This window comes from Scyliorhinus canicula, chromosome 9 (genome assembly GCF_902713615.1).
Source record: "Scyliorhinus canicula chromosome 9, sScyCan1.1, whole genome shotgun sequence".
NCBI classification, from domain to species: Eukaryota; Metazoa; Chordata; class Chondrichthyes; order Carcharhiniformes; family Scyliorhinidae; genus Scyliorhinus; species Scyliorhinus canicula.
Window position 1 is genome coordinate 169,544,665 of NC_052154.1, and position 14,179 is coordinate 169,558,843.

A 14,179-nucleotide genomic window follows, 5' to 3' on the forward strand; every position below is an offset into this window, starting at 1 on the left:
GAGGTGATAGGCGAGGACCAAACGGGGTTTGTGAAAGGAAGACAATTGGCAGCAAATGTGAGGAGGTTGCTTAATGGGATTATGATGCCGTCAAAGGGGCAGGAAGGAACAGTGGCAATGGACACGGAGAAGGCTTTTGACCGGGTGGAGTGGGAATATCTTTGGGAGGTGTTGGGGTGGTTTGGGTCTGGGCAGGGGTTTGTGGACTGGGTCCGGTTGTTGTATACGGCACCGGTCGCAATGTGCGGATGAACTGGGTGAGCTCAGGATATTTTATGTTGTACTGTGGGACAAGTCAGGGCTGCCCGCTCTCCCCGTTGCTTTTTGCCTCGGCTGTACAGGTGCAGACAGTGAAGATGGCGCTGCTGCCAAGTTCCTGTTCATATTTCAGAACCTCCCGATCTTTGTCGCAAAGTCGTTCTTTAAGAAAATGAGCTGATATCTGGGTTTGTATGGGTGGGGAAGACCCCACAGGTCAAAAGGGTCTTTTTTGGGGGGGGGGGGGGGGGGGGGTTGGCATTGCTGAATATAATGAATTACTACTGGGTGGCGAATATTGCCATGGTTAGGAAATGGGGAGTGGGGAGGAGTCGGATGGAGGCGGCCTCTTGTAGGGGAACGAGCTTAGGGGCATTGTTAAGGGCGCTTCTGCTGCTCTTGCCGGCCAAGTACTCTGTGAGCCCAGTGGCGTCGTCGGCCATGAGGGTATGGGGGCCGTAGAGGCAGCATTTGAGACTGGAGGGTGCCTTGGTGTGGACACCAATCTGGGGGGTGGTGGCAGGTAACGGATTGAGTGATTCGGGAACCTGTTCGTAGGGGGCAGAGTGGACTTGGAGGAGGAATATGAGCTACCCAGGGGGAATGATTTTAGGTCCTTGCAGGTCCGGCACTTCGTGAGGAGGGAGGTGCCTTCCTTTCCCTCATTGGCACCCTTAGGGCTCCAAGATAAGGTGTTGTCAAGGGAGGGGATGGTATCCGAGGTCCATAAGGAGCTGCGAGAAAGTCCTGATGGGTGACATTAAACAGAAGTGGGAGGAGGAGCTGGGAGGGGGGGCTGATGAGGTGGAGGGTGGGACGTGGGAGGAGGCCCTGTAGAGGGTGAATGCATCCTCGTCATGTGCGAGGCTCAGTCTTATCCAATTCAAAATAGTCCACAGGGCGCACTTGACGGTGGCTAGGATGAGTAGGTTCTCTGAGGAGGTAGAGGGCAGGTGTGGGCAGTGCGTGGGGAGGCCAGCGAACAATGGCCACATGTTTTGGGCTTGTCTGAATCTGAAGGGGGTCTGGCAGGGGTTTGCGGACGTAATGTCCGAGGTATTGGGGGGGGGGGGGGGGGAGGTGGCCCTGAGTCCAGAGGTGCCGATATTTGGGATGTCGGAAGACCCGGGAGTCCAGGGGGTGAGAGAGGCTGATGTCTTGGCCTTTGCCTCCCTGATAGCCCGGAGATGGATTTTGCTTGGGAGGAGGGACTCGGAGCTGCCGAAAGCTGGGGGTGTGGATGAGTGACCTTGCGGAATTCCTGAGGTTGGAGAGCATCAAGTTCGTCTTGAGGGGGTCGGTCGATGGGTTTGCCCTGAGGTGGAAGCTGTTCATTGGCTTCTTTAAGGAGGATTGAGCAGAGGGGGATGGGGGGTGAAATAGGGGGTTAAAATGGGGAAGACAGGATGGGAAGAGGGGTAGGGCAGTGGGGGGAGTGGGTGTTGGTTATTTATTAAGTTGTGCAATTTAACTTCTCTTTATTTGTTTTGTTTGTTGTTCGTTCAGTCAAATGCCTGAATAAAATATATATTTTTTTAAAATGAAGTCTGCCTTAATCATAGTGAAACTGACCAGTGCAGATTAGACTCCAAATATGGCTGTCAAAGGACAAGACTGTCGGTCAATATCTAGAACTTTGGAAAGATTGTCATCGAGGGATGACCAGCTTCAGGCATGACCAGAGCATATGGTCTGCAGGGGTGAATGAGCACCTACTGCTTGTGTTTGTGTTGGAGAAAAATGCAGTAATTCTGGCCTTGGAAATGTGAATTAAGCATAACCAAGCATGGGAGGATGTGGAGTTGACCCTGAAAAAGGCCTCTTCCGACCAGTCATCCGCAAGGTTGAGCTTATGGAGAGGGGGTGCGGGTGTTCAGAGGATATCATGAGATGATACGGCCTTGAAATAAAACCACTGCTGGCTTCAGGCACTGACAAAACCCCTTCCAATGATGTACTTGGAGGTAGTTGAGGAAAGTATGGACAATGCGAGTGAACAAAACTAGCAGTAAAGACTAGATTAAGGTAAAGTAAATTTGGCTGCAAACTAGCTGTAGCTCGCAAAGTTGTCATTCATAAACAGGTCAAATCCCCTCTTCCTCCACAAGGCAGGCAAATGGTGAGTCAAGCTCGGAGGGCAGGAATAAGTAATTGTTACAAATAGGACCTAATAGGGAAAGAGTGGAAAATTAAAAATGCTGACAAAATTGTTTCCATATTTTTAAAGAAGAAATTACAACAAGGTTAGACGTGTAGTTACAGGGGGGAAAGGATAACTAGGCACGGTGCTCCGGTTTCCTCCCACAGTCCAAAGATGTGCAGGTTATGTGATTAGCAATGCTAAATGGCCCCTTAGTGTCCAGGGACGTGCAGGTTAGGTGGGGTTGCGAGGTTAGGGCAGGGGAGTGGGCCCAGGTAGGGTGCTCTTTTGGAGGGCCGGTTCAGTCTCGATAGGCCGAATGGCCTCCTTCCGCACTGTAGGGATTCTATGGAAGTTAAAGCGAGGAGCAAGGATGAGCACATGGAGTACGCCTCCATAAGACACCAGTTTAACCTTGGATGGTGACACCATATTAAAATATTCTGAATATTGGCCGCCCTATAATAGGAGAGTAAATTAGGAAGAGCTAGCCTACCAGCTCATCCGCCTCTTTGAAGCATCGCTCTACAGGCTCCATGAGTTCTGCCTGCCCAGATAAATGTGGATATAAGCTTGTTAACCATAACAAAAAATGATTTTGGCAGAATAAAGGGAGACACTGGAAAAGATATAAGAAACTGGACAGAATGATCATCTTTATAGATTGAATTCTGCCAACTAGGAAATAGGTAAATTATCCCAGTGCTGTAAATCCACTTTAATTTTGGTGACCAGAGTAACAAGAGAGTGTGTTATGTTTTTTTCATTCCTTCTTGGGATGTGGGCATCGCTGGCTGGACCAGCATTTGGTGCCCATCCCTAATTGGCCTTGAACTGAGTGGTTTGCTGGGCCATTTCTTTTTTTTAAATTCAGGGTACCCAATTAATTTTTCCCAATTAAGGGGCAATTTAGCGTGGCCAATCCACCTATCCTGCACATCTTTAGGGTTGTGGGGACAAAACCAACGCAAAGACGGGGATAATGTGCAAACTCCACACGGACAGTGACCCAGAGCCAGGATCGTACCTGGGACCTCGGCGCCGTGAGGCAGCAGTGCTAACCACTGCGCCACCGTGCTGCCTTACTAGGCCATTTCAATGGGGGTTGAAGAGTCAACCACATTGCTATGTGGGTCTGGAGTCAGACGTGTTGGTCAGACCGGGTAAGGATGGCAGCTGTCCTTCTCTGAAGGACATTAGTGAACCAGATGGGTTTTTACGACCGTCAACGATGGTTTCATTGGTCATCATCAGACTTTCAATTCCAGATTTTTATTGAATTCAAATTTCACCACCTGCCATGGTGGGATTGGAACCCGGGACCCCGGAACATCACCCTGGATCTTTGGATTACTAGTCCAGTGACAATGCCATTACGCCACTGCCTCTCCCTAAGTAGTGAAAAAGTAGTCACTAAGTGTGAAAACCAGAACCAGATATACAAAACGGCAAAGCTCCTGGGGAGATTTGTTTGGCACTGGGGAAACATTCACTTTTGTTGATGTTCAATTTATAGCCAGAGAATTAGCCAAAGGCGCTGAGAATATTCATTATGCCACCAACACAGGCAACAGGGTTAGTAATATACAATAGGTCATCGGCATATAAGGACATACAGTGCTCCACACCAGCTCGATGGTTACCCTTACCAGTGTGGACGACTTTAAGGTTATTGATAGAAGTTCCATCGTCAAGGCAAAGAGCAGTGGAGACAGAGGGCACCCTTGATGGATAAGGGGAAGTACTCTGAGTGTAGAGAGTTAGTGTACACTTGCGGTAGGGGAGGTATAAATAAGGTGAATTCATGAAGTAAATTTTGGACCAAATCCAAATTTACGCAAAATTGCAAACAGATAATCCCACCCCACCCAGTCAAAAGTCCTCTCCGCATCCAGAGAGACAACAACTTCAGGGCTGGTTGAGGCTGTTGGGCGAAGTACAATGTCAAAAGACAATGCCCTTTTTTTACGGTAATTTTCATTTCTTCACAAAGCCAGTTTTGTTATCAGATATCATATCAGGAAGACATGGCTCCAAACGGCATGAAGGTACCTTAGCTAACAGCTTTATGCTGAGTTTAGAAATGAGATCGACCAATATGAGCCACATTCCTCAGGGTTCCTGTCTTTTTTGAGTATAACTAAAATGGAAGCTTGAGTCAGCGTTGGGGCAGAGAACCATGAGACAATGAGTCATTAAACATATCTAACAATACGGGCTCGAGTTGAGAGGAGAACATTTTATAATAGTCAATAGGAAAGCTGTCAGGGCCTGGGGCCTTACCACTTTGCGTCAACTTAATGCAGTTTGTTAGCTCATCCAGGCACAAAGGGTCCAAGGCTCTGCTCATGTCCAGATTTACAGATGGAATGTCCAAATTATTTAAGAAGTCAGCCATTGCCATGCAACCGATGGGAGATCCGATTTATAGAGGTTACAATAAATAGAAGCAAAGATCAAATTAAGATCAGAGGGGTCAGTAGTAAGATTATGGAAGGAGTCATAGACCTGGGAGATAAACTGAGAAGCAGACTGGTGGGCTAGTAGGCGGACAGCTTTGTTCATGTATTCATAAAATGTCCCCCTTGAACGTTGTAACATGTGCTCAGCTTTATTTGTGGAAAGTAAGTCAAATTGAGTCTGGAGATTTATCTTGTCTACAAATGAAAATGAAAATCGCTTATTGTCACGAGTAGGCTTCAATGAAGTTACTGTGAAAAGCCCCTAGTCGCCACATTCCGGTGCCTTTCCGGGGAGGCTGGTACGGGAATCGAACCGTGCTGCTGGCCTGCTTGCTCTGCTTTAAAAGCCAGCGATTTAGCCCAGTGAGCTAAACCAGCAACTAAATAACATGGAAGTCGGGGTAATGGAATATTGACAGCCTATTTCTGTCATTGAATCCACCAATTCTTGTTGCTTTAATTTTCTTTGTTTGGTAAATATTGTAAGAAATTATGTTCCCCAGCAAACTGCCTCGAGGGTTTCCCATAATAACTGAGAGGGCGGTGGAAACAGATTTGCTTGTTTTAATAAAAACATCTCTTTTAACATTTTAAAATTTTTATTCCAAACTTATTCAAATGGTTACAAAACATAAACAGTCTGGGGAACATACTCCCCAACGCACAGTTATACAGTTTGTACAATTTGTTCCCCATTTTCACCGCCCCCCCCTCCAACAAAAACATTTCATATAGTGGATATAGATTTAGAGAAATCTTTGTCAGATAGTAAGGTTGTGTTAAATCTCCACGGAGGCCGACCTTTAGCTTTGGACATGAGAGTCAGGTTGAGGGAGTGCGGCAGATGGTCTGATATAACCATGAAGAGAACAGCTCTATCGGAAACAATAATAGTTGATACGTGAGTAAGCATGGTGGACATGAGAGAAGTAAGAAAAGCCCCTTGTGACCGGATGGAGGAAACGCCAGGGGTCTACACGACCCATTTGAGTCATAAAGATGGGAGAGAGCCTTGGCCGTGCAGGAGAGGGCAATAGTCTTTGGGCTTGAGTTGTCCACCTCTGGATCTATAACATGGAAAGGGAGGATAGAAGCGACGTGATAAAGGTTATATTGTCCCAATTAGGGGCATAGACGTTCACCGGACGTTTACAGGAGTTTGAAAAAGCGTGCCTTTCGTATGAAGATGCTTTTCTTGAAGGAATGCAGCATCAGTTTTAAGGCTTTTGAGAAAAAAACACCTTGTAATGTTTTACATAGAATTTACAGTGCTGAAGGAGGCCATTCGGCCCATCGAGTCTGCACTGGCTCTTGGAAAGAGCATCCTACCCAAGGTCAACACCTCCACCCTATCCCCATAACCCAGTACCCCACCCAACACTACGGGCAATTTTGGACATTAAGGGGCAATTTAGCATGGCCAATCCACCTAACCTGCACATCTTTGGACTGTGGGAGGAAACCGGAGCACCCGGAGGAAACCCACGCACACACGGGGAGGATGTGCAGACTCCACACAGACAGCGACCCAAGCCGGGAATCGAACCTGGGACCCTGGAGCTGTGAAGCGATTGTGCTATCCACAATGCTACCATGCTGCCACGGTACTGGGCATTTACTGGGCCATTGAATCCCCTAACATTCCATGTAACTAATCTCATCGAGACCCCTATACCAACTTGACCGCCTCAGCTAGTCAAACATTACACAAAGACTTCATAAACAAGTCAGTAAATTGAATGAAGAAGAAAGCAAGGCTAAGAAGATCCATTACATAATGAAAATGGCCAAATACAAAAAGGTCTTTGCTAACTGTCAATGTAGAAAATCGTTCCCATCCTCTTCATTCCCAGAGCAAGCACCAAGCTCCAAAACCGCTAGAACGAAAACCAAACCTGTGATCATAAACCTTTAACTCAATAAAACCACCAATCAAATCCTTAAGCTTGTCATCATGAACAAGACAAGCAACAGGTATTCCCTCTTGTGTAGCATCCATTGACGAACCAACCTTGTTAATGGTGCATACCCTGACATATGAACTATGATATAAAGTTGCTTGTTTTAACCACATAACAAGAGCTCTACTGCAGTGTGTTATGGTCTAGGGTTTAGAGAACCCCAAAGTGTATCAGGGAGTTCACCTGACCCACAACTTATAATAGATTGTAGTATGGTGGGCACACGGCCCACTCTACAGATATGGTACAGCAGAAATGGAAAAGTATTTTTTAAAGTAAAACAATGTTTATTCTATGAACTCAAGTTAACCTTTTTAAAACATACAGTGAACATCTTAGCAACCATTAATTCAAATACATCCCCCAAAGAATACAACACTAAGTAATCCTTTAAGCTTTCCTTTTAACATCCCTACGACTTAAAAACAAAAACATCAGGTTAAAGTCACTACTGAAAACATTTATAATTCTGAATTCACCAAATGATCCAGATATAGGGCGGAATCCCCCCTCCCCCCACCACGCTGGGCGGGAGAATCGCTGGGGCGCCGAGCGAGTCCCGCCACGCCATCCCGACACCCGCACGCGATTCTCCCACCCCCCCCCCCAAACTGGTGCGGTGAGATTCACGGCTGGCCGCTGGGAGAATCGCCGCTCGCCGTTTGTAACGGGTGAGTAGCGATTCTCCGGCCCGGATGGGCCGAGCGGCCTGCCCAACATGACAGGTTCCCGCCGGCGCCGTCCACACCTGGTCGCTGCTGGCGGGAACAGCGCGGGAACGCTGGGGGGGCGGCCTGTGAGGGGGAGGGGGGAATCCTGCTCTGGGGAGTGGGGTCTCAAAAGGGGTCTGGCCCGCAATCGCTGCCCACCGATCGGCAGGCCGGCCTCTCTGAAGGAGGATCTCCTTTCCTCCGCCGCCCCGCAAGATCCATCCGACATCTTCTTGTGGGGCGGCCGTGGGGAGGGCGGCAACCGCTCATGCGCGGGTTGACGGCGGCCAACCTGCGCAGGTGCCGTCAGTTACACGGTGCCAAGGCCCGGCGCGCGTAAATGATGCGGCGCCGCTCCTAGCCCTCCGTGGGTGGGGGAATAGGGGGCTGGGAGCGGCCTCTGACGCTGGAGTGAAACACTCCGGTTTTCACTCCGGCGTCGGGACTTAGTCTCCCGATGGGAGAATTGTGCCCATAGTCTTTTGATGGCAGAGAGAACAGCAGTACACCTGCTTGGTCTGGCTTTAGCTCTAATACTGAAAACAAAACTAAAACACACCTTGCAGCAAACAGCCTAAAACAAAAGTAAAAAGCTGACAGGCAGCCCAGCTCCACCCACTCTCTGACATCACTGCAATAGTAAACACCCATTTCTTAAAGGTACTCTCACTACGAGATATTTATATACACACCCATTTATAAACACCCAAGTGTTATTCAAATTTTTTTTCCTGGGACCCACTTTTGTCATCTGGCGGACTTTTGGAACCTACACCAGCTGACCTCCGTGGCACACGCCACATTTGCTGACCTTTAATGTGAAAGGTGAGCCTGCTTGGTCCTCATGATCTTACTCCAATCTGGTTCACAAGAGGAGAGGGAAAGGAACAGACCAGTTGCAGACTTCAGCCAGTGCATTTGTGCCACCTTCATCTTTGTGTGAACGGAAAATCCAACCTTGCACATGTAGGTCGTTGTGAAGGGCAATAGCAACAAAATGTTTGTTTTACTCAGCACTGCATACTCCTGGGAGATGCTACTCCAGAATGCTGACACCCTTATGGGCTTTTGGCATGTTTTTAATGTGCTGTCACAGGTCAGGTACAGCAACGTAATCTTTTAATTTGGAGTCAGCTGTAAGTTAATAGCTGACTCTGAGGTCTCAACCTCCGAAGGATTTTTTCACTCACCGCTTCTCTTTCAAAATCTGAAACTTCTCCTCTCATTTGCCTCTACGTTTCTACATATAACACACATGAGCTTTGCATTCGTATTTGCAGTGGCGTAATTGACAGAGCAATACCTCAATAAATCATCCTTATACTGCTTGGCTCCCATGTTAAGTTTCAGAGGTCCTAGACTCTGATACCCAAGACAATACCAAAAATTAAGTGCGCACCGCTGACGGAAAGAACCTTCCTCGTCTGGTACTTTAAAGAAGTGATCTTTGCCCTTAAATGTGATGCAGAGGCTGTCAGGGTGAATCAAACCAAAGCCAATTCCTTTCCTGTGCAGCGTGGATTTGATGTTAAATGCCGCCGCCTCCTTTGCACTCATGTCTCAGTAGATTCTGATTGTGTTCCTTTGCCCATCAAAAAACAAGTTCCTTATCTTTGTAGCAATGGGACTGGGCTATAATGGCTCGCGGGGGTTCGCCAGGGTGAAGTTTTGGTTGAAGTGTTCAGTGGGCTCAATCTAGCTCCAGGGTTTTGGGAATTTATCTTCACCAACCACCTTTTTGAATAATTTAAACAGAAACTGTGTTGGGGCTCGACCCCCGATCCCTTCTGGTAGATCACCAATGCGTATGCTTTGTTGTCTTGGCCGGTTTTCCAGGTCATCAACTTTACCCCACAATTACATGTTCTTCTTAAGGGGCTGGTTTAGCACAGTGGGCTAAACAGCTGGCTTGTAATGCAGAACAAGGCAGCAGCGCGGGTTCAATTCCCGTACCGGCCTCCCCGAACACGCGCCGGAATGTGGCGACTAGAGGCTTTTCACAGTAACTTCATTGAAGCCTTCTTGTGACAATAAGCGATTATTATTATTATTATTAATCGCCGCAGTCAGCCTGACCTCCACTGTACATATCCTGTCGCTGTGGTCCGAAAAGGGCCGGCTCCATATCGGTAAGGGTGCTGGCATGAGAATCGACACCTCAACGAATGGTATCGAGGGAGGACCGAATGGGGCCCAGAGACTCTTCCAATGAATTTTTCAAATCCAGAGTCAAACTTCATCGAGATTTGTTGAGCTCAGTGACCAGAATTTCACTCAGAGTATAGGTTGCTAGAAGCTTGGGGGAACCGGTCACCTTCTTAACTGTAGCCATCTCGACAGGTGAATCTTTATTGTTCATTATTTTACATGTTTTAAATTCCTGGGCATATTTTTTTTAAACTGTTGCCTGGGTGCTTAAATAAATTTTTGCAGGAAATACCAATACACTGGCGAATTGAGAAGGAACTTATCAAAAATAATGGTTGTGGGAAACACCACATGCACTTCCCCAACATTGGGGACACTTCCCCTAACTACACCTCCCGCTGCCTGGGGAAAATGGGCAGCATAATCAAGGATCCCTCCCACCCGGCTTACTCGCTTTTCCAACTTCTTCCATCGGGCAGGAGATACAGAAGCCTGAGAACACGCACAAACAGACTCAAAAACAGCTTCTTCCCCGCTGTTACCAGACTCCTAAATGACCCTCTTATTGACTGACCTCATTAACACTACACCCTGTATGCTTCATCCGATGCCAATGCTTATGTAGTTACATTGTATATCTTGTGTTGCCCTATTATGTATTTTCTTGAATTTTGTTTAATTCCCTCTTCTTCCATGTACTGAATGATCTGTTGAGCTGGTTGCAGAAAAATACTTTTCACTGTATCTCGGTACACGTGACAATAAACAAATCCAATCCAATCCATTGCCCATGGGATGTCTGAACTGATTTTAATGCAATTATATCCTTTTAAAGATCAAATCACTACACACTACTCCAGATTCAATGTCACTAAGGCCCTATACAGCAGTAGCAACATTTGGTACTTTTATCATGAATTCCCCTTCCAGTAAACACTAGCATATCCATGTACCCGCCGAATTACTTGCTGTACCTGCATTGTAACATTTTGTGATTTATGTACCAGAACACCCAGATCCCCCTGTTCCGTAGAATTCTGCTGTCTCTCTCTCCATTTAACTAATAAATTGCTTTTTTTTCTTTCTGACAAAGTGGATGAGTTCACATTTTCCCACATTATTTGCCGTCTGCCAAAGTTTTGCCCATTCACTTAACCTATGTCCTTTTGACAACTTGCTTTCTGACCTACCTTAATGTCATCAGCAAATTTAGCAACCATACATTTGGTCCCTTCATCCAAATCATTGATATAGCTTGTAAAGAGTTCAAGCCTCAGCATTGATCCCTGTGACCCACAACTGGCTCCAGCTTTTCAGCTCAAAAATAACCCGTTTACCCCTACTCTCTGCATCATGCCACCAACCAATCCCCTATCCATGCTAATATGTTACGTCCTACACCATGAGCTCTTATTCTATGTCATAACATTTGATGTTGCGCCTTATCAAAGGTCTTTTTGAAATCCAAGTATACCACATGTGCATGTTCCCATTTACCCACCTTGTTTGTTATTTCCTCAAAGAACTCTATGATACATTAGTCAAACACGATTTCCCTTGCACAAAACCACGTTGACTCTGCCTGATCACATGATCTGTTTCTAAACATTGTGCTATTACCTCTTTAATAAATTGTCGTTTGATCATACAAACCTTGCATATTTATGAAAAAGAAACATGGGGCTCGATCCAATGGCCATGCTGCGCCGGAAAAGCAGCTTGCCACAGCACAGCGTGGCCGATGAAAGCCAAGAGATCCCGCTTTCAGGATCTACTCGACTCGCAATGCCTCACGAGATCAAACGCAATCTCGGGAAATGTTGCGATGTAAATCCTGCCCAGTGTGGACTTTTGGGCAAATCTGCATATTCGAGTGAGACGGTTAGTCAGACTCTAATGTGCAGATTCCCAAGGTACCTGAGGCTTTGGGATTCATCCCGTTCACCTCACCTCCACAAATGGGAACCAGACGGAATGGCATTTGTGGGGGTCTCCCAGGGGATTGGAGGCATCCAGCTGCATGCCCTTTGGGCAGTGTGGTGCCCTGGCACTGCTGGTGCCACCTGGGCACCCTGGCAGTGTCAGCAGGTATAGGCTCTGCCAGGTTGACATCCTGGCATGCGTGGATATTGGAGGGAGTGAGGGGGGCCCATAGTGCGTTCAGGATGAGGGTGGAGTTCGGGGATCACTTTGGGGGCGTCCCCGCTGTACAAAGCGGGGCTAATGTGCAGCCTCTGTCGCACATTCCCCATTGAGGTCCCTTATACAATGTCAGCATTGTTGAATATCCATATGTTTCTCGGCACTGCGAGGGCCAGGAAAGGCAGCTAAACGGGCTCACTATGAAACTTTGTTCCCATTTGGGTGAATCGCGCCCATGCTGTTGAAGCTTTTTGTCTTGCACGCATTAGGGCAGATACTCAGTAAATATACGCAGTATGTATTTTTGTACCTTTTACAATTGGTATATCTGCATATCTCTCCTGATGAGTGCAAAACAAACAGCTTCAAGAGTGTGTCTCTTTTTCAGGAATACACAACCTCCTTAATAATGGATTCCAGCATTTTCCCCATGACCGATGTTAGGCAAGCATGCCTTTAGTTTCCTGCTTTCTGTCTCCCTCTGTTCTTCAGCAGAGTTGTTACATTTTCTAATCTGCTGGGACCTTTTCAGAATGTAGCAAATTTTGGAAGGTCAGAACCAATACATCTACAATCTCTGCAGCCACTTCTTTTAAGACCCTAGGATTCAGGACATTCGGTCCAGGGGACATGTCAGCCTTTAGTTCTGAAAGGTTTCCCAGTAGCTTTTCCCTAGATTGTTATAGTTTTAAGTTCCTTCCTCCATTTTATCCCTTGATTTTCAAATAGTCTAGGGATTTTTTTTGTGATCTGCAGTGAAGGCAGAAATAAGGGTGGCTTAGCACTGCTGCCTCATAGTGTCTGGGACTGGGTTTCAATCTGGCCTTGAGTGACTCTGTATGGCGTTTGCATGTACTACCCATGTCTGCGTGGGTTTCCTCCGGGTGCTCTGGTTTCTTCCTACAGTCCAAAGATGTGCATGTTGGGTGGATTGGGCATGCTAAAATTGCCCTTAGTTTTCAAAGAGGTGCAGGTTAGATGAGGTTAGGGTGGGGAAGTGGGACTAGGTAGGGTGGTCTTTCAGAGGGTCAATACAGACGCGGTAGTTCGAATGTCCTACTTCTGCACTGTAGGGATTCCATGGACACAAAATACCTGTTCAACATTTTCTTTTTTCCCCATTATTAATTCTCCAGAAAGTATTCTTGCCTAAATACAGACTTTAATGATTTCAGATCTTAACTATAGTTCCAAATTTCTCTTTGCTCGTTGGTACCGGCAGTGTAGGAAGAGTGTGTAGGAACTCCAGGCCACTACGATAGGTGTGGTCTTTTTAAAGATAGGCTTGCAGACCACAAAGGTACAAACAAACAAGGGCTTTTTTGGAAAGCTGTCTACTCAACAGGCTGTTAGAATAGATGATGTCATCAGTACGATACGTGATCAGACTCTTTTTAGATAAATTTAGAGTACACGATTCACTTTTTCCAATTAAGGGGCAATTTATCGTGGCCAATCCACCTACCTTGCAAATCTTTGGGTTGTGGGGGCGAAACCCACACAGACATAATGAGAATGTGCAAACTCCACATGGACAGTGACCCAGAGCCGAGATCGAACCCAGGACCTCGGCGCCGTGAGGCAGCAGTGGTAAACACTGTGCCACCGTGCTGCCCTAAAGTGACCTTGTTTCAACTCAGAATAAACATGAATGCACAACGCTTTCCTCCCCCTTTACAGTGGAGGTTCCTGCACTGAAACATAATATACAGTTGTATGTATTTATTCCACAGTTGTTTCTGGCATTGTCAGGTTCTCAGGAATATCTAGGTTTTCACTTGGCACAGTTTGTTGCAGACTCTCGGTTGACTCTGTCTCTGGCAAACTAGTTTGAGTTGTTAAAAGTTGACCAGCGTGTCTTCTCCACACTACATCACCTCGAGTTTAAACAGCGTAGGAGACCAGTCCAATCTGTGCTAAGGCGATGGCAGATATCCGCTTGTCATCGGTGGTATAGTTCCTTGCTGATACTTCCTGACCTTTCTGAAAAACATGGCATTTAGCCCTGTTCACGCGTCACAAAACCTGATAGTTTCCTCTCAACAATTTCTCTTGTCTGAGGCGGCGTTTGCAAACCAAACTCTGTGCGTAACTGACATTTTACCATGAGTAATACCAGAGAACTTTGGGTTGTGAAATGTGTCGCGTTCCTTTCAGGAATTGGCTTTGTTGTTTTGACAGTGATTCTAGCTCACGAATAACCATTCACGATTGCTTAATTGCCTGAACAAACCTTTCAGCCAGCCCATTTGTGGCAGGGTGAAAAGGGCGGATCGGATGTGTTGGATTATGTTCTCATTTAGATAATATGTGAATTCTTGTGAAATGTGATGTGTTGGGCAGGCTGGGTCGATGTGG

The 14,179-nt window shown here is 46.6% G+C and overlaps 1 protein-coding gene and 1 long non-coding RNA gene across 3 annotated transcripts in view; one reads left to right on the forward strand and one right to left on the reverse strand.

The window, feature by feature from the left end:
• The window catches only part of LOC119971893 (switch-associated protein 70-like), a 251,970-nt gene that overhangs the window by 108,769 nt on the left and 129,022 nt on the right, over positions 1-14,179 (forward strand). The window lies entirely within an intron of this gene.
• LOC119971894 overlaps positions 5,527-14,179 on the reverse strand; it is a 74,145-nt gene continuing 65,492 nt past the window's right edge. Inside the window, exon 3 of the long non-coding RNA XR_005461941.1 lies at positions 5,527-5,735. This is a non-coding gene — a long non-coding RNA (uncharacterized LOC119971894). The remainder of the gene's footprint in view (positions 5,736-14,179) is intronic.